General features: G+C 49.5%; 1 non-coding gene across 1 annotated transcript; it reads right to left on the bottom strand.

The window, feature by feature from the left end:
* Positions 1-411: 411 nt before the first annotated feature.
* Positions 412-518, bottom strand: LOC136478645 (small nucleolar RNA R71). The gene has a single exon (XR_010764364.1). It is a non-coding gene; the product is annotated as a small nucleolar RNA R71 (small nucleolar RNA).
* Positions 519-19,987: the final 19,469 nt, after the last annotated feature.

The following is a 19,987-nucleotide window of genomic DNA, read 5'->3' as shown; positions in this document are numbered from 1 at the left end:
CGCCAACAAATGACCTCTCGCTCCCATACCATCCGCTACTCCTGCTATGGCCCAGAAGACACTCTGCGAGTTCTCCATCCGCGCCGTTGCTAACATGCCTGTTGGGCCTGCTATCAACGTGGGTGACAAGAACTTTGAACTCTGCACCAGGCTAATTACGATGGTGCAGGCAAGCCCATTTTGTGGTTGCCAAGTGAGGACACAAACGCACACCTGCAACACTTCCTTGAGTTGTGTGACACCATCATCATCAAAGACGTCGCACCAGAAAGCATCAGGCTTCGCCTATTTCCCTTCTTCCTCATGGGGAAGGTGAAGCAGTGGTTTTACAAGGATAAGGAAGCTGTCAACGCGTGGGCAAAATGCTCCACGACGTTCCTCACCAAATTCTTCCCTATGGGCAAAACCAATGCCCTAAGGGGAAGAATTTCAAATTTCTAGCAGAACGCGATGGAATCAATTCCTGAGGCACGGGAGAGGCTGTAGGACTACATCCATGCATGCCCACACCATAGGATAGAAAGTTGGCTTGTGCTCTAGAACTTCTATGATGGGTTAACACACATGTCAAGGGGGCACATTGATGCCGCTATTAGAGGAGCCTTTCTTTCCCTCACCATCGATGGAGCTATGGCTCTCATCGAGAAGATGGTGTCCTATCAAAGCGGGGGGAGGAAAGATCCACTAAACAACAAAAAGGCATGCATACCGTGAAGGAGACGGACATGCTTGCTGCAAAAATGGATCTATTAATGAAAAGACTTGACGAGCGTGCCGCCGAAAAGGAGGCAATGTACGGCACCATCAAGGCCATGGACTCGCAAATGACGTGCGAGGTCTGTGGATAAGTCAGACATTCGGGGAATGATTGCCTTGAGACCCGCAAAGATGTTGCTTATATCAACAACGCGTTCCCACGGCAATGTAATAATGGGTGGAACAACCAGTTGTGATAGAACCACCCAATTTATACAAGATCAAGTACGGCTGTCCCCGCTAACACGTTGACACGCACATACTTTCACTTATATAAACCCAGTAGTCCGCCAAGTGTCACGCAGGACCTCAGTAAATCATCATCACAACCAAGATCGCGTGATTAAGCAAATACACATCACATACGTAGAGTTGCAGCGGAAATAATATTACAATGAGTTCACAATTAATAGTACAAGTTTGGGTTTTCAAAATTGATTGGTGAAAACAACATAGCTTTCAAATGATTACATTAATATAAGTTTCAAATACATTGCTAGCATAAGTGACATCCTCAGACAAAAGCATGTAGATGAGAAGTAAATATAGAGTCACCGAGCCCACCGGCGGTTAACCACCATCTTCAGCAGGCCAAAACCTCACCTGCAACATGGTGGGATAAACCCTGAGTACTCGAATGTACTCAGCTAGACTTACCCATCATAACCAGAAATAAAATTGACTCCAAGGAGTATGCAAGGCTTTATAAGTGAAGGTAGCTTGACAACATTTTGCATAAAAAGCGATTAACTCAATTATACAATTATAATTCTGTCATCAAGTTAATTATAACTATCGATCTCTAGATTAGCAACTATCCTATGCCAAACATGTGGTATATCTTTTTAGAGTATACAATAGTAACCATAGCAGGTATAGTAATTCCATGTTTATCTGAACCATCACATTCCATAATCCAATTACTACGATGTTGGGACTAGCCAAGTTTCTCACTATCTGGGAGAGACGGCAATTCGAATCGATTTCAACCAGCTGGGAATTTATTCCTAACACAAACCTAGGCAGACTAGATCATTAGTTGCCTTAGGTTACCTTTGGTACTACTCAGGTACACATTTTGCGGGTTCATACCGCACTGCACAATTGGGGACACCAAATGTCAGGATGTTCAGGACTACCCTGGAAGGAGCGCACAACAGAACGGGACCTGACCTAAGTTGAGCTACTCAGCTTCACGGTCAGAACAAGTTATCCGGCCAGCTAGGTGATAGGCATGCGTTCAATCTTGTCAGAAGCGCCAACAATGGTATGGTCCTTAATCGGCACAGACAGAATCACATGAGTCAGCCTATGCATAGACTTCGCCTGGCCTTGATTTTCTTTTACCCTATGGTTCTGTTCCACGATAGCAAATATAGCCAACCGTGCTCCGGTTTCCACCTATATCTCGTAGGTGACAGGAAATCACCCGACTTCTACCGGTCTAAGCATGGCTAAGCATATGTTCGATCCTAGACCTATACAGGGTTAATGGTGTATATATCTGGACAAGGGATTTATATGCATCAAGTGGTTCCATTCAATTCTTATAACCTAATGCAGCAATCATAAGAACTTGAGTAATATTTTGTAAAATACTGGGATACTTAGAATGCTTTGGGGCTTGCCTAGAATCCAACACTAGGTTAGTGCTTGTTAGATGACACCCGCCTGGTGAGCATCTCTTGTTCAGCCATGTACTTTAGGGATCCTTCCATCTTCGGGAAAAGTCCACCATACACCGTCTTCGGGTTCGGTTCCAACCTTACGTCCTTCACGTGGTTCGTCTAGCATACCTAGATGAGATACAAGATGCAAGTGCATGGATGTGATGAATGGTAACACAAGACGCACCACATAAGCATTCAAGACAAACACAAGATTATGCAAGACATAGACATCAATATCTATTTAACTAACATCACACAACTAACTATAGAGAGCAAGCACATCAAGCATGACACAAGTTTAACAAGGTCACAAGTATCATAACTTGACCATCAACAAGGGCATAAGCCACACTTAGCAACATATGAAGTAAACAAACACATCTAGCATCTGTCTATTTCTGTACTGCAAACAACAGCTTCATATTTGGATCATAACTAGAGTTATACAAATCCAATCGCCATGCAACAAGACATTCAGGAAAGCTTATGAAATTCTCTACATTTCATCTATAACCATCACAGCATGATTCATAGGCTAAGTGGGTCAAAATTATATATTTACAGAAACTGGTCTAAACAAGACAGAGAGCAATCAATTCTGTAACCCAACTTTAAATAGGCATAACTCACAAAACACAAGACCAAATACCACCAAATTTTAACAGCAACTAGATACATGAATTATCTACAACTTTGTTATTATCACCAAAAGCTTATTCCAAAGCTAACTAGGTCAAACATGCCAATGTTTCAGATCTGCACAGAATATAATAAAAACCTGACAGAAGAATTAAAAGTCATGTAACTCCTAAACTATCAGGCCTATGGTCTTACAATTTGCACACAAGCAAGATTATGAAATTTCCTACAACTTTTGTATTCACTACAACCATATCAAACATCATTTACACCACTAAAATAATTGCACAAGCAAAACTGCAAATCTAGCCCAACAGCAGTGGTACAGAAATCTGATAGGAACTTCAGAGAAGTATAACTGGAGTTCTAGACCTCCAACAAACATGAACCATAACTTTTTGAAAAGCTTAGGAAGTTACCTACAACTTTATTATTCTCATATTAAGATAATTCTACAGTTAGAAGGGTCAATTAATCCAATGAATGAATCTTGGTCTAAAACAGGGACAGAAACTGATATGCCACTTCAAACAGCTATAAATGGAGTTATACATGTCCAATAAATGTGGTTCTAGACTTTTTAGAAATCTTAGCAAATTCTAAACAACTTTGTTGTAAAAACCTAAAGCTAATTCTACTATTAAGAAGGCCCCACAGTAAGAACAAGGAAACCCTCTCTAGATTTGGGCAGAAACAGCCACAGAGATTTAATCTAGTATAACTCAAGATCTACTTAACCAAAAATCATGATATTTAACTTTTTGGAGCTACAACTCATGTATTATCATAAAGTCATGATACATAACTTAACTAAGCCAATTAATTCAAACATACAGGACTATTCAGAATAGGAGCAAAGCAATACAGGTAATTCGTTATTTTTATAGATCTTAAACTATCAAGCCTAAAATATTGAAATTTTTACCAGACATCAAGAATAACCTTAGTAGCACTCCACAAAAATTTCACAATTATTTGAGCAAGCCAACTGTAGTTATGAAAAAGACAAGACACTACTAGTATCAAAAACCTAACTGCATAAATCTATTTTTACAGCAATATATTTAAACTAAAGCATGTCATTTGATAGATCTACTACATAGATAATTTCACAAGGATTCCAAAAAGTCCTTATTTACTATTTTACGATTTTTCTACAATTTGTTATGATTTTTTCAAAGTTCAACCGATTATATGCATATAATAAAAAGAAAAGGAGAAACGCTTTTGCACTAGGGTCCCTGCAGAAAACACAAATTAATGCCAGCAAACAAGTCCTTCTTGGCACTATTCACCAGAGTCATGGTTCCTTCACTTAACCCCCTGGAGAAGCTTCTACTTCCGCGCATGGTCCACCTTCTCCTTCCTCTCGACAGCAGCGTAGGGGAGCAGCCGGCTCATGGCTCCGGCCGGCTAAGGCGGCGCTAGCGACGTGCTGCTGTAGGCTCCGGCGGAGGAGGATCTAGGTGCACCTCCAGGTGGCCGTGACATGGACAGAGGCGGCCTGTGGCCTGCTGGCCACGCGAGCAGGCGGAGCGCCGGCGAGTGCTCGGCGGCGACAGCGCCACGGCGATCGAGGTGACTGGAAAAGGGGCGCAGGAGGGGCGGCGCACGACAGCGAAGGTGGTGGCGCACACGGTAGGACGTAGGGGAGCCCGAAACGGCGGGGACGCGATGGCGGCTAGCTTGGCCATGGCGGACGCGGCCATGCGCGGCGTCACAGCGCGAGAGAGCGAGGAAGGGCGAGTGAGGGAGGCGTGGTGATGCTCGGGCGCTCGGGCGTTCGCATTTGGAGGCACAGGAGCAAGGCGGCGCATGGCATGGAGGTCGGACGCACGTCAGCCATGGTGGGGCGCGCTCTGGTGCATGGCGGCCACGTAGGCAACACATCGAGTATGTGGCGAGCGTCGGTGTGGGCAAGGTGGGCGCTGAATTGGGCCAGATCTGGGCCGATTTAGACATCGGGCCCAAAATGAAGTTTGTTCACCTCGACATGCTCTATATTTCTCATTTAAGTTGCCAAGTCATTAGAGCTCTAGATCAGAGGATAATTAGTGTCCCATTAGCAAGTGTCAATCCATTGACAATGATTAGCAAACTCCAAAAATCGATGGTCAAGACAAGGTCCAACGAGTGCCATCTTTATACATGCTCTTTGCCATCATGTATACTTCAACTTTTATCTTTGGACCAAAACGAGTTGCTTAACAAAATTTGGAGAACGCGAGACGTCAATGCCGATGTCGATGAATGTATAGACTTAGAATATTTCTAAGTGCTGTAATCAGCACAGGTTCCAACTTTGAGCCACTACTAGACTTAGTTCCGAGCTAATCCATGGTATACTCCAAAAACAAAGTTTCTTCCACAAAACATGAGCTTCAACTTTTATTTAATGTCCAACTTTAACACAGGTGCAGAAGCTATAGTTCTACTTTGACCAAAGTAGGATCACGATAAAGTTTAAATTATCCTTTGTGATCCATTGGAGCATTTTCTTGGCATTTGCTCAACATGAACCTTTCATGACTTTTGTTGTAGAGTTCATCTAGAGTCATTTGGGCAAGGTTGCAAGGTTTGGTTGGTGACCTAGAATTCCATTCACTTTATAAAGCAATTCAGGCAAGGACATAACTCGTCATTTCATGTGACTTCTTGATTCCAAACTTCACGAAACTTTTCCATGGATCAATATAGATGGATATTGATGTGAGACACATGAAACACGTACATCCAGCATTACTCAAGCATTCATTTTTGAAAGGGCAGCATGTAAGTGATGGTGAATGGTCCAAGTTTAAGTGGTGGTTCATTTCATATGTTTGACCTAACATCTCCATCACCACTTAACATGCCATAATTGAGCTTAAACCCATTGCTTAATTGGTGACAAACACCTGGGGTGTTACACCAGTCGCACCGGCAAGGAGGTAATTTGAACTATAACTCCAATTACAATTTCCTTGAATGACTTGGTCTTAGGCCAAGCTAAAATTAATGAAAATTTGATTAAAAAGTTGGTGTCAAATGATAAAATGCTTGAAAATATAAATACTAAAATTGAAGGTTTAACTTCCTCTGTTAAAAATTATTTGAGCTTTAATAAAATGATAGAAACTCAACTAGCTAAAATTGTTGCTGCTATTCTTGTTGATAATAATGGGACAATCCTAGGGCAACCTGAGAATTCCCTTGAGAATGTCAAAGTAGTGACCACGAGGGGTGGTAAGTCCACTCATGATCCACCAAATCATAACCATTTAGCAGGAAAAACAAAAGAGCACCAGGAGGAAGGATCTTCATTAAAGAAAACACAAAAAGATCAAGAAGAAGAGGAAATGGCACCGTAGGCTCCGCTGGAATACATAGACACTACGTACCTACCGTTTCCCATAAGAAACCAAAAGCAAGCCGTGGAGGAGCAATTCGCTCGCTTCATTGAGATGATAGAGAAGATACATGTAAGCGTTCCATTAATGGATTTCTTGCATGTACCTTCTTATGCTAAGTACATCAAAGACATCATCAATAAGCGACCACTACCATCCACGGAGGTTGTGAAGCTGATGAAAGAGTGTAGCATTGCTATACTCAACTGTCTACCTGAAAAAGGACCCCGGGTGCCCCACTATCACATGCTCAATCAAGGCCCAGCGGTTTGACCATGCCTTGTGCAACCTTGGGGCTAGCATAAGTGTTATGTCCAAGGTCGTCTTCAACCAACTCAATTATACACATCTAGCACCCATGCCGATGATGCTCCAGCTGGTCTATTCATCGGTCCACTACCCGACGGGAATTGCCAAAGATATTCTAGTGAAAATCCGGGAATACTTCATCCCCATCGATTTTGTGGTGCTTGACATGGAAATCACAAAGGAATTACCGCTCATCCTTGGGCGACCTTTCCTAAGCACCGTGGGAGCTTAGATTGATGTTGGAGGCGGAGAAATCCACTTCAATATCAACGGCAAGGAGGAGAAGTTCGAGTTTTGGCCCTGACATCAGGCGCAATGCTCCATGATCCGTTTTAAATATGGGCTGAACCCACAAGGTATCCGAGAGGTAGAAATCCAACCACAAATTATAGATAACCTATCGGGTTCATAAACCCGGGGTCCCCCGGGGACCAGCTTCTACGCCAAGGCTCGACCCAAGAGTCTAAAAACAATAGGGCAAAGGAACGGTCCAGCAACCAACCAGAAGGCTAGGCCCAAGAAGAGCAACGCCTGCTCATCGGCTACTTCAGCCCACCTATCCGACCGGAGCGCTTAATTCAGGCTTCAGCCGCTTTTGGACGGCCTCTCCGATCGAAAGGCCTGCCTCGAGCCCTACTTTCGACTCTGACCCCGCGTCCCTTCAACTAGGGCTCATAGGAACCCTGCTCACGGCTCTTCTCTGACCAGCGCAATCAGAGCCGAGTGGAGCCATCCGACCAGGGACACCCGCTTGGTAGGAACCAGAAAATGTGCGGAGAAAGCCAAGGCAAGGCTCACAAGTCAAAACCACTATACCAGAGACCATACCCTGCACGAAACAGTACTCTGCAGCCACCCTGACACAAACAGTGTTGTAGGCGCTGACATCTCCCTCTACAGTTTTGTAGGGGCCATTGAAACTCCCATACGGTAAGACCCTCCGTGTGTCTCTAGACAATCGATAGCGGTATGGGCATTAGGATTTGCCATACCGGGTGAACATAGCATGACTCCTCACATGCCTCTAGGCATCAAATAGTATTTGCAGATACCAACGTCCATCCATCCTAAAGAAGATAGCATGACCTCTCGTGTGCATCTGACATTCTACAGCGACATCAATAGTGTTGTGGGCGCCTACTATTATCCAATCCTCATCAGCGTGGGCAACAAGGCTTAAAAATATCCATACGCTCTCCTTCTCACCTGTAAAGCCATCTCCTTCATCTATAAAAGGGGATGTGCTCCCTCCAACAAAAAGGAGAGAGACCGATCGACCCAAGCTCAGTTCCTTTAGATTCATTAGTCCAATAGCTCACAACCGTAGGACCGCTAGGTTCAGACCTCAATCTCACAGCAAAGTTCCTATCACTCTTGGCCCTTCCAGTCAGAGCCGACCGGACCTCTTGTACACCCTATCTTTCTCCCTCTTGTTTGACTGCAAACTTCGAGCACATAGGCTTAGAAACAAAGTCACCGACCGACCCCGACTGGACATAGGGCATGTTGCCTAAACCAGTATAAATCCTGTGTCATTGAGTGCTAGGCCACCTCCAATCACAACGTACAATAAAACTACAAATATTCACTAGTTGGTCACTTTCTGCACCAACAATTGGCGCCGTCTATGGGGAAGGCGCTGTATGTTCAACACTTTTTTGGTCATCGGATGGCCCATTCTTCCGCCACCCCCGCCATGGCGGGCTCGGGCGATACGATTCGCTTTGGCTCATTGGAGTTCCCCGCACTCTCACCCACCAGGATGTGGGTTCCACCTGTCTTTGAGCCATCCTAGGCCTTCCTCTTTGGAAGCCTGGACTTCGTCACCGACCGACTCGGCGTACTCCCCCTCTGCGAGGAGACTCACGACCCAGCACCCGTTGGGGAGATGTCCTCCATCGACTCTAGGACGTGCTACTTCAACAACGTGGCATCTACGCTTCATTTCGAGCAAAGTCTCTGCTCAAACCCTGCTATGAGTAATATACATGCTGTTATTCACTTACTACATTCTATCCTCCGCCAAATACCCAACGGAACCCCGTTATCCCCAATGCAACCATCATACGACCGGTTCCCCTACGTCCTCGCGTCTTCCACGGATGCATATGCCCAGGGACTCCAAAAGGTGCTGGCGCCATGCCCTCTCACGTCTGAGTTCGTCGGGATAGCAAACTATGCTCCCACCTATTTCCTCGACATCATGGATGACGACGTCGGGCGTGACAGCTCTAGCATCGGCGATGTGGCGCCTAGCCATCGTCTGTCCCGGCAGTACGCTATGGCGGACGCTTTGGAACAGCCACCAGGGGTAACAGAGTCCTTCCGGACCCACGCCCCTCTAGGCCCTCATGTAGAGACCCTCGAGCTCACACTTGAGCACAGGGATGAACTATGACAATGGCGGCTACATTAGCCACCAACCACACCAATGCGCTCAGCGCACCACACAGCTCCCCGTGTGCATAGACCGGCGAATGGGGTCACGCCCGTCTACCCTAGCGCAACATCCCGATTAGGGGGACCAATCCCCCACAGTTCGCTCGGGCCAGTCAGAACATTGCCGCCACGGCAATGCTCCTACGTGACCTGTCCGAGCCGAATGACCCTCGTGAACAGGTGATCCACCAGAACATCTGGGCATTGCTAGAGACCGCTGCTATTCAACAAATAGAGTGCTCCATATCACAACGCCGATTCGCAACCTCGCTCCCCATCTGGGGAACAACGACTCAGCAGATGGGGCACTACACCCTATCACCGCAAAAACCACAGAGTGCGGCATAGTCAGTCGCAATGGCACCTCACCTTGACTTGACGACCACTCCCTACCGACCTCCTATCCATGCATGGCTCGGGCCTATCCGAGATACGCGCAGCGTCGACCAGAGTCCCAGCCCTGACAGCCTGGGACCACGGACCTTTGTCCAACACCTCCAGCAAGTGTCGTTCCCACCGCGCTTCAATGGAGGCCGTAGCAAAGGTAAGGCAAGGTGCCAGGATCAAGACGAGGGCCCCTCCACATAGAGGGGAAAAAGAACAGAAAGGATTGCCGCCAACCGGTGAACTTCGTGTCGGTCGCAGCGACCGATCATGCAGGCACGCAGCCCCAGCAAGACCCTCCGGGACACTTCCACGATCTCATGGAGAGCCCGTGCACCAACCACGACTACCCCGTCAAACACCTCTACAAGGACTGCCAGCTCCTCAAGTGCCTATAGAGGTAGGCTGGCAGGCCAAAGGAAGAAAAAGGCGAGGAAGCAGCAATCGGAGAAGGGGACACAGCGAGCAAGGATCCAGACAACTGAAGTGATCCAACCGGACACCTACTGACTGAAGGACAACAACGGTGACATTCTCTCTGAGGAACAGCTATGTCGTTCTCTCTTTTCCTAAGTTTTAGTCTTACCTTTGTTTACTTAGCGAACGCTCCTATTAGAGCACCCTGGCCCGAACACTTTTCAGCTCGGGGCGCTCGGGGGCTCCACTAGAGGGCTCTACTACCCCTCTATTTAGTTTTTATTTTAAGTACTCTTTTACTTTCGTATGGAGAAACTCCTTCCTACCCGAACAAAAGGGCAGTTCGTTCCATTGATTTAGCTCACGTAACTTTGCTTTAAAACATTCTGACTGATTGCACCCCGCCTTTTCCAACGATTATGACCGGCCGAGCCTCGCAAGCCATACCTCGGGCTCACAAAGTTGTAGCCTATAGAATAAATGGGCAGGTACGAGAAAGAAGGAAATAAAAAACAAAATTATGCTAAGGCAAAACTAAGGAACGAAAGGGAACAAGCTTCCCCGAACGGAGCAACTCCATCACAAAAACAAAAATCAATTGTAGTCATTAAAACACATATGAACGTTTTACATAGGGGTTCCCCCATGAATTTAAACATTTTATGTTTACTAACTACTTATATTCTGCAAGCTATGAAACCGGCCCGGCGGCATCTACTGACGGCGCGACCGACAAAGGCGTAGGCTGCTCACTCCCCGATAGCACGATGTTCAGCTTGATCAGGGCCGAGGCAACGCCCCCCCTGAACCAGGCTCCATGCTATCTGCAGGCTCGGAGGCATCCTCCCCACACATGCTTCGGGCCATGTCTTCACGGCGAACATCCATCACCCACTCGGTGGAGACTTGCTCCGACACCGACTGCGCGTGCGGTAGCAAGCTCTGCCCGATTGACTGGATGTCCTCCATGCTTAGGCCTTCAGCATACCCGCTGCAGATAGTGGCAAAGTCTAGATTTAGGTGGTATGTCGCCACTGAAGTCAGCACCCCTGACGCCCCATAAAACAGCCCGCTCCTAATAAGGTCCTTGACCGTGTCCAGAACCTCTACCAGCTAGACAGCAGGCGTGCTAGTGCTTGGCATAGACCCGAAGACTTCTGAGATGACGAGCTGGGCAACATTGTGGATCTGGTCAAGGTCCCCCTCAAGAGCACATCGCTCTTCACAGGACTTGGCCAGCTCCTTCGCATTCTGGCTTAGGGTCGCCTTGGTCATCTCTAGGTCCTGCTCCAATGTCTTCACCTTTCCATCTAGCTCTGAAGGGGGGACAACAAGCTCAGGAACAGGCTAAAGAAAGAAACCAATGCAACAAAAAAAGAAAGGGGACATACCAGCGCGAGAGTTCTCAAGGGCAGAGAGTTCCTCTGCCTATCGAGTCACCTACGTGCATAGACGGGCATTCGCCTCCTCTGTCCCCATCACCCGGCCTCGGAGCACGAGCACCTCCTGGTCCACCTCCGATCGAGCCCTCTGCTCCTACTCCGACGCCAAAGCACTCCGCTCTGGCTCAAGAGCCACCAAGGCCTCCTGAAGCACCGTCTTGGTGCTCGCCAGGGATGCCCGCAACTCCACCTCAGTCTTTGCCTGGCGGGCTTTCGTCGCCTCAAGCCCTTACTCGGCGGCAGTCGCCCGCTCCGCTGCACGTTGCCCCTCCGCCTGTGTCGTGGCCGCCTCGGTAGCCCGGTCCTAGGACTCGCGGCAAGCAGACTCAACTCGACGCTCGAGCTCAGCCATCCGGACATGTTCCGCCCAGAGGAAGTAGGACTTGTGGGATGACATCTTCCTTATATCCTATGAAAAACAAACATGCTAAAGACAACCGACGAAAAGATCCAAAGGGCGAGGACAAGTACCAAAAACTCACCTCCGCAGTGAGCTACAGGTCGCCCTCAACCAACTGCCGAGCGAACTGAGCCTGCTTCCAGGCGCTTTCAAGCTTCGTGGACAGCTTGGTGAGCTTGGACACCGTGGCATGCCCTTGCCCCCCAAAAATGTCCCAGAGCCGACGCTCCTGGGAATCCCAAAGGATGAACCGCGCCTTTGATGGGTCCTTAGGGCAGGGCCACTCTAGGCCACCCTTCGGTGAACCGCCGGAGGGCCTAGCTGAAGGGTCGAGATGGCGGACTAGAGGGGGGGTGAATAGTCTTTTCTAAAACTTAATCGTGTCGGCTAACCGATACAAATGCGGAATTAAAACTATCGGTCTAGCCAAGACTATACCCCACTATATATGTTCACTAGCACCTTGCAAAGATAACAATTATACAACCAAGGTGTCGGGCTAGCTAGAGCTCTCCTAAACAATTCTAAGAGAAAGGTTACACAAACCAATGCCACTAGTATTTTAAGCAACAAGAGAGCTCCTACACATGCTAGTAAGCAAAAGCACAAAGCTAACGATGCTCACTAGCAATGCTCAATAACAAGGCAACCAATGCCTAATTAGAGAGCGCAAATACTTAGCTACACAAACTAAGCAATGTGACTAACAAGGTTACTAAAACCAAATTAGCCACGCAAGGGAGCTACTTCTATGCTACACAAGCAAGAAGGTAATTAGCAAGCTACACAAGCTATCTAATTACAAGAGCAACTACACAAGCTTAATATGTATAAAAGTAATTGCAAGCTTGTGTAATGGGGATGCAAACCAACGGGAAGAACAAGGTTGACACGATGATTTTTCTCCTGAGGTTCACGCGTTTGCCAACATGCTAGTCCCCGTTGTGTCGACCGCTCACTTGGTGGTTCGGCGGCTAATTAGCATCACCCGCTAAGCCCGCATGTCGGGCGCCGCAAGAACCTACCCCGAAAGTGAGGGTAGCTCAATGACACGCTTTACTAGAGTTGCTCTTCGTGGCTCCCACAGGGCGAGCACAATGCCCCTCACAAGCACTTCTCCGGAGCACCGCACAAGCTTCTTGCACGCTTCGACGGAGACCACCACCAAGCCGTCTAGGAGGTGGCAACCTCCAAGAGTAACAAGCACCACCGACTTGCAACTCGATCACCTAGTGCCACTCGATGCAACCTCACGATGCAATCGCACTAGAATCGCTCACTCACATAATCGAATGATCACTATCAAGTATGTGTGAGATGGAGGGCTCCCAAGCACTCTCAAGCATGGACCCAAAGTCCCCCAAGGTGCTCCACACCAGCCATGGCCGAAGGCCGCTTCTATTTATAGCCCCATGGGCTAAACTAGCCGTTACCCCTTCACTGGGCAACTGTCGGGTCGACCGGATGCTCCGGTCGTGTTGACCGGATGCTGGACCTCAGCGTCCGGTCGCCCATAGACGGCCACGTGTCCTGGTTCCAATGGTCACTTGACTTGACCGGACGCAGCAGCTTTCAACTGACCGGACACTGAACCCCCAGCGTCTGGTCGTTTCTAGTAAGGTACCGACCTCGACCGGACGCGTCCGGTCACACTTGATCGGACACAGCCAGCGTCCGGTCACACTCCAGCTTCTACGTCATCATATGTCAGCCTGACCGGACGCAGCCTGCCAGTGTCCGTTGCATTCAGATCCAGCGTCCGGTCAGTTGACCGACGCCAGCATCTTCGCGATCAACTCGTTTTCACTTCTAACTTCTTCACCCTTGCTCCAATGTGCTAACCACAAGAACTTGCATCTGGCGCAGTAGAAAATAGGCATTCCATTTTCCCGAAAGCGCCGAATGGAATGCCTATTTTCTATCCTAAACCCAAGAGAGGGACCCAAACCCATCTCAACCCTGCAAACACCACCTCCTTTATAAATGTGCCAACACCACCAAGTGTACACCACCATGTGTATGTGTGTTAGCTTTTCACAATCATTTCCCAAAGGATGTTAGCCACACAACTTGCCACGCCACTCGATCCTAGCGACGATGCAAAGTTAGATCACTCGAGTGGCACTAGATGACCGATATGCAAACAAGTTTGCCTCTCTTGATAGTATGGCCATCTATCCTAAACCCGGTCATAAACTTCTCTACACACCTATGACCGGTGAAATGAAATGCCCTAGGTTATACCTTTGCCTTGCGCATTCCATTCCATCTCCTCCAACGTCGATGCAACACATGCACCAACACGATCAACAATGATATGATCCACTTCATATCATCACGTGATCATATTGGTTCATCGATCTTGACTTCACTATTGCCATCGTCCATCGGCGCCAAGTCTTGCTCAAGCTTCACCGCCACGCGGTCCATCACTCCAAAGCCTTCGACTTGACCTTCACGCTTGCAACCGGTCCATCAAGCCAAGTTTTGTCTTGATCTTCTCCACCTTGATCACATGACTCAATGTCATGTCTCATGTGCAATAAGCTCCTTCATCATCACATGTGTGAGCTTTGCAACATCTCCAAGCCATTTTCACCTCCATGGCATATGTTGCTCATACACATGTACCTGTGGACTAATCACATGTGTATCTCACATAAACACAATTAGTCCACCTAAGTTGTTACTCAATTACCAAAACCAAACAAGGACCTTTCACCAGCCTCCAACTGGACCACTGCCAGCTCCTGCGGCGACGTTGCCAGCTCCCGCGGTGACACCGGCGGCTCCGCCGTGATGTCTGCCTCGTCATTAGATGGGATCTCCACCACCTCATCCACATGGAACACCGCCAGGCGTCCCAACTCTGTCCCGGCCGCCCTTCCCTCTGGTGCCTTCGGCTCCAACGGCAAGGATAAGCCGTGCGGTCCTTCACCCAACGAGATAGGGAGCTCGCCCTCCCTCGTCTCTTCCACCATGACCGGCGGAGGAGGGGCTGCGAGAGTTACCTCTGACATAACCCCCGCCATCGGCACCGGGATCACTGCCAACACTGATGTTGCCGCTGCCGCCTTATCAGTAGCCGCCCCGGGAGGCACCACCCCCGGGAGGGAACGCTATAGGGTAGGCCTCCAAGTCTCCTACATGAGGGTCGGAGCAACGCTCAACCCTAGCATCCCTCGGTCGCTAAACTAAAAGTACAGGTAAGTCACCCTCTGAAAAAGACTCGACCGGCAAAAGATCGAAGAGCAACAAAGGGAAACATACTAGGAGGTGAGCGGCATGACCCTGAAGGCAGGCCCCAACGACAACGGACCTACGGGATGAGGGCCACTCCTAGACTATGACCTGTGCCCCCTTGCTTTAGATGGGGGTAGAGTCATCCCGACCGGCTCCTGCCCAACCTGTGGGTCACTACAACCTCTGGCTCGGGACTCCCCGACTGGAGCAACAGGCAGAGCGTCCTCCAACTGCAAGTCACGTGTTGTTCAGGCGCTAGTCTGCTCCTCAGACTGCCTAGACTACTTGACCACACCCAGGGTAGGCGGGGCCTCCTCTAGCTATGAGCCAGGCATTGGCACTGGTCCCATCGGTGCACAAGTGCCAGTCCGCTCCTTGGACCGCCCAGCTCGCTCAGCCACGTCCGCCATAGGCGACAATGGAACTAGCGACGTCACCGAGGGTCAGGGTGACCGCGTCCGTTTTGTCGCCCCTTCGCCGACGATGACCATGCTTGTTGCGCGCTTCCTCGACGTAGCAACCTCTGCACGCCACGTGGCCTCTTGCCCCTCACCAGCAGACGTCGCCGTGGGGTCGCAACGCTCCACTGAGGTCATAGTGACCCCCTGACTCTCCTCATCAGAGAAGACCATGTCATCCAAATCCATAGGATCATCCAACACGAGTTCCAACTCGATGTCGCTCCTACGTTCCCCGGCCCTCAAGCGCCGAGCGACATCCTTCTTCTTCTCTTCCTTCTGTTGAACCTCCTTGGTTCTCTTCTTCTTCTGGGCGTCTATCGCCTCCTTCTAGGTGGCCTATCAGGCCCTTCCCTCTGGCCCCTTAGGAAGGTGCGGTCGGGACTTGTACCTTTCAAGCCTCTACGAAACGGATGGCTCAGAATCAAGAAACAACAAAAGCAGGGGAAGAAACACGAACAAAATAAAGGATCATACCAGGTTAGACACGACTAAGGCGTTAAATGGTATGGGTTTCCCCACAACCATATCCCTAGGCCTTAGCAGCAGCACCTGGCCAAGGCGACTCTAGACCTCATCGTCTGATAGGTTCGCCGGTGACACACGGTCTGGGTTTGACCGTCCGCCGTACATCCACATCGGCCGCAACCGCTCTGCCAACGGCGCAACCCGGTAGCGGAAGAGGGTGTGGAACACCCACACCCCGTCAAGGCCAAGCCTTACAAGCTTCCGCAGCTCCTCCTCGATGACCTCCACCTTGTGCTTCTCCATGCGGGCACAACCCCACGACCAACTTTTCTACTTCACCGGCCTCCCGCCGGTGAACGCCGGAAACGGTGCCTCCACCGGATTCTGAATGTAAAACCACTCCCTGTGCCATCCCCAGTTGGAGTCACATGGGGAGTACACAGGATACACACCTCCTATGCTTGACTTCTTCTGCAGGGCGAACCCTCCCACCAGTGCAGTCTCGACCGAATTCCCCGCCGTCATAGCTCTCCCGGAGAAGAAAAGCCAGAAGAGATCCGTGTGCGGCTCCATCCCAAGGAAAGCCTCATAGACGGTGATGAAACCAACAATGCGTAGCACCCCCATTGGATTGAGGTGTTGTAGCTCCAAACCCCACTCATTGAGGAGCCCGCGTAGGAACCAGTGCATGAGGTATCCTAATCCACGCTCATGGAAGGTAAGGAAAGAAACCACCTTGTTGGGATGAGGTTGCGGGAACTCCTCCTTCCCAGGGACCCTCTAGTGCGCCACCTCCTACGGCAACAGAAACCCCTTCATGACAAAAGCCTCCAGCACTGATGCCCTCATGGTGGACGACCTCTAGTTCGACATTTTAGTGAGTTCCTCTCTTCTCCTTCGCTCTCTCCCCTTCCTAGAAACCTCCGCGGCTCTCAGGAACACTCATGGCCAAAAGGAAGAGAGAAGGCAGCGACAGATGAAGAACAGGCAAAAGAACAGAACAAAAACCCTCTCCCCTCTCCTACTTAAGGAAAAGGGAGCAGTGGTTATGGAAGGACGTGCTGATCGGGGAAGCCAGAACAACAGGGCGAGAATTTCTCTCTTTTTTCATTTAATGCAGATAGGACGTGCCCTAACTGATGAGACGTGCTCTACCCGACAGAACAGCTCCTGATCAGAAGGGACATGGCCTGGCCATGGCCCACCACTACCACACTATCAAACACTACCACACGATGGGCACAGGAACCGAAGCGCCACCACATGCGGGCGGCTCCCCACTTCCCCAGGCTAGTCCTAGAAGAACCCAAAGCGAAATCTTCTACCGAAAGAAACCATCTGATCCCCTGAGTCGATCAAATCACTCAGGATAGACACCAGATGATAGGTAAGGAAGCAAAGGGGCACCCCATGTATGCCATACCGACTCTGTCATGAATGACAAGCATGGGTCCCGATCGAACATTTCCGACTGAAGCTCTCTGAACCCCGTCGCTCAGGTCGTCCAGGTCCTGGTCAAATTTTTCCGACTGAAGCTCTCCGAACCTTGTCACTTAAGCCATCAAGGTGAGCACTACCAACCCCCTCTATTTCATTATAATCATTTCATACATCCATATGCACATCTCATTCCATACGCCCACACCTCCTGGATGATTCGGGCCCTGAATCGCCCGGGGGCTTGGGAACTAAGCATCGCACGTGCAGTGAAATGCACTAGAACGCTCCATGTTGCGTCACGAAGCGGTGGTTGCCTCATTCGACATGAGCAAACAACAGAGCCAGGGGAGAAAACCATAGATGAGCACCGTGCGGCCTTCGCCTGGTCTAGCAAACTGGGTCATCTCAACCTTCTCGTTCAATCCTGAACCTCTCACCAAGCCCACAAAATCTCCATCGAGGGGAGGCCGTTAGGTCACCTAGGTCAGTCTCCAAAATGACCTAGGCATCTGCCGGATTGCAGGTAAAGGAGTAGTGGAATGTCACAAGAGGGCTATGATGACCCCATCACGAACGATGGATCCGGATTCCACTTGATCACACCCGTTAGTGAACTCACCGAGCTAGTCTTTGAGCCCAAGCGATTGGGATAGGCGACGAAACTCAGCCCCTCCGGTTGTGAGAAACCGAATGGGGTAACACAAAACAACTCACATCGACCCCCACGAAGGCCCGACAAGGCTCGGGGGCTCAAATGCCAAAAACCTCAGGACCGTGACTCCGAATTCGTGTCGATACGATCTACGATATCCGGCTACAGCTTGGGACTGCGACTCCGAACTCATATAATGGCTTCACTTCTGACTACACTCCAAAAATCTAGGGACCGTGACTCCAAACTCGTGTAATGACTTCACTTCAGACTGCACTCCAAAAATCTAGGGACCTCAACTCCGAACTCGCATAATGACTTCACTTCCGACTGCACTCCAAAAATCTAGGGACTGCGACTCTGAACTCGCGTAATGGCTTCGCTTCCGACTATGCTCCAAAAAAATATAGGGACCGTGACTCCGAACTCGCATAATGGCTTCGCTTTCGACTACGCTCCAAATAAAATCCAGGGACCGTGACTCTAAACTCGCGTGAAAACTAACTGAACTAACTACCTCGGCTGCCGAGGCTGTGCCGAGGCCTGGGATCCACGACACCAGGACCCACAGGCATGGTCTCATCCGTCCCCTGAACTAACCATTTCAAAACCACGGCGCACACCAACGCCAGGATCAGTGAGCTCTCTGACTACCGAACTAACTCCCTCACCCAATCCACAGCACACATCAATGCCAAGATTAGTGAGCTCTCTCACACTCGGACTAACTTCCTCGCCCAATCCACGGCGCGCATCAACGTCGGGATCAGTAAGTTGAAAAACGCCTCGACTGCACAACAACGCCTTGGTTAAACAAAATTCCATCTCAAACAAAAAAAAGCACACACGCACGCTAACACAGAATACCCCCTAGATGGTTCTGCCTGAACCGCCCAGGGGCTACACCCGTGGGTGCGCTCGCGCGCACCCATCAAAAAACAAAAATCCCTCGGACGATTCTACCCGAATCACCCGGGGGCTCGGGGGCTCCTGTCAGGTTCATAAACCTGGGGTCCCTTGGGGACTGGCTTCTGCATCAAGGCTTGACCCAAGAGTCTAAAAACAATAGGGCAAAGGAACGGTCTAGCAACCGACCGGAAGGCTAGGCCCAAGAAGAGCAACTCCCGCTCGTCGGCTACTTCGGGCCACCTATCCGACCGAAGCGCTTAATTCAAGCTCAGCCGCCTTTGGACGGCCTCTCCAATCAGAAGGCCTGCCTCGAGCCCTACTTCCGACTCTGACCCCGTGTCCCTCCGACCGAGGCTTGTAGGAACCCTACTCATAGCTCTTCTCCAACCGGCGCACTCAGAGCCGACTAGAGCAATCCGACCAGGGACACCCGCTCGGTAGGAACCAGAAAATGTGCGGAGAAAGCCAAGGCAAGGCTCACAAGTCAAAACCACTATACCAGGGACCATACCCTGCATGAAACAGTACTCTGCAGCCACCCTAACACAAACAATATTGTAGGCACCGACATCTCCCTCTATAGTTTTGTAGGGGCCGCTGAAACTCCCATACGATAAGACCCTCCATGTGTCTCTAGACAATCGATAGCAGTATGGGCACCAGGATTTGCCGTACCAGGTGAACATAGCATGACTCCTCATATGCCTCTAGGCATCAAATAGTATTTTAGGTACCGACGTCCATCCTTCCTGAAGAAGATAGCACGACCTCCCATGTGCATCTGACATTCTATAGCGACATCAATAGTGTTGTGGGCACCTACCATTATCCAATCCTCATCAGCATGGGCAACAAGGCTTAAAAACATCCGTACCCTCTCCCTCTCACCTGTAAAGCCATCCCCTTCATCTATAAAAGGGGATGCGCTCCCTCCAACAAAAAGGAGAGAGACTGATCGACCCAAGCTTAGTT

The sequence above is a fragment of the Miscanthus floridulus genome, chromosome 8 (assembly GCF_019320115.1).
Source record: "Miscanthus floridulus cultivar M001 chromosome 8, ASM1932011v1, whole genome shotgun sequence".
In the NCBI taxonomy this organism is placed as follows: Eukaryota; Viridiplantae; Streptophyta; class Magnoliopsida; order Poales; family Poaceae; genus Miscanthus; species Miscanthus floridulus.
Note: the sequence above shows the minus strand (reverse complement) of the source record. Positions and strands in the feature narration are given on the sequence as shown.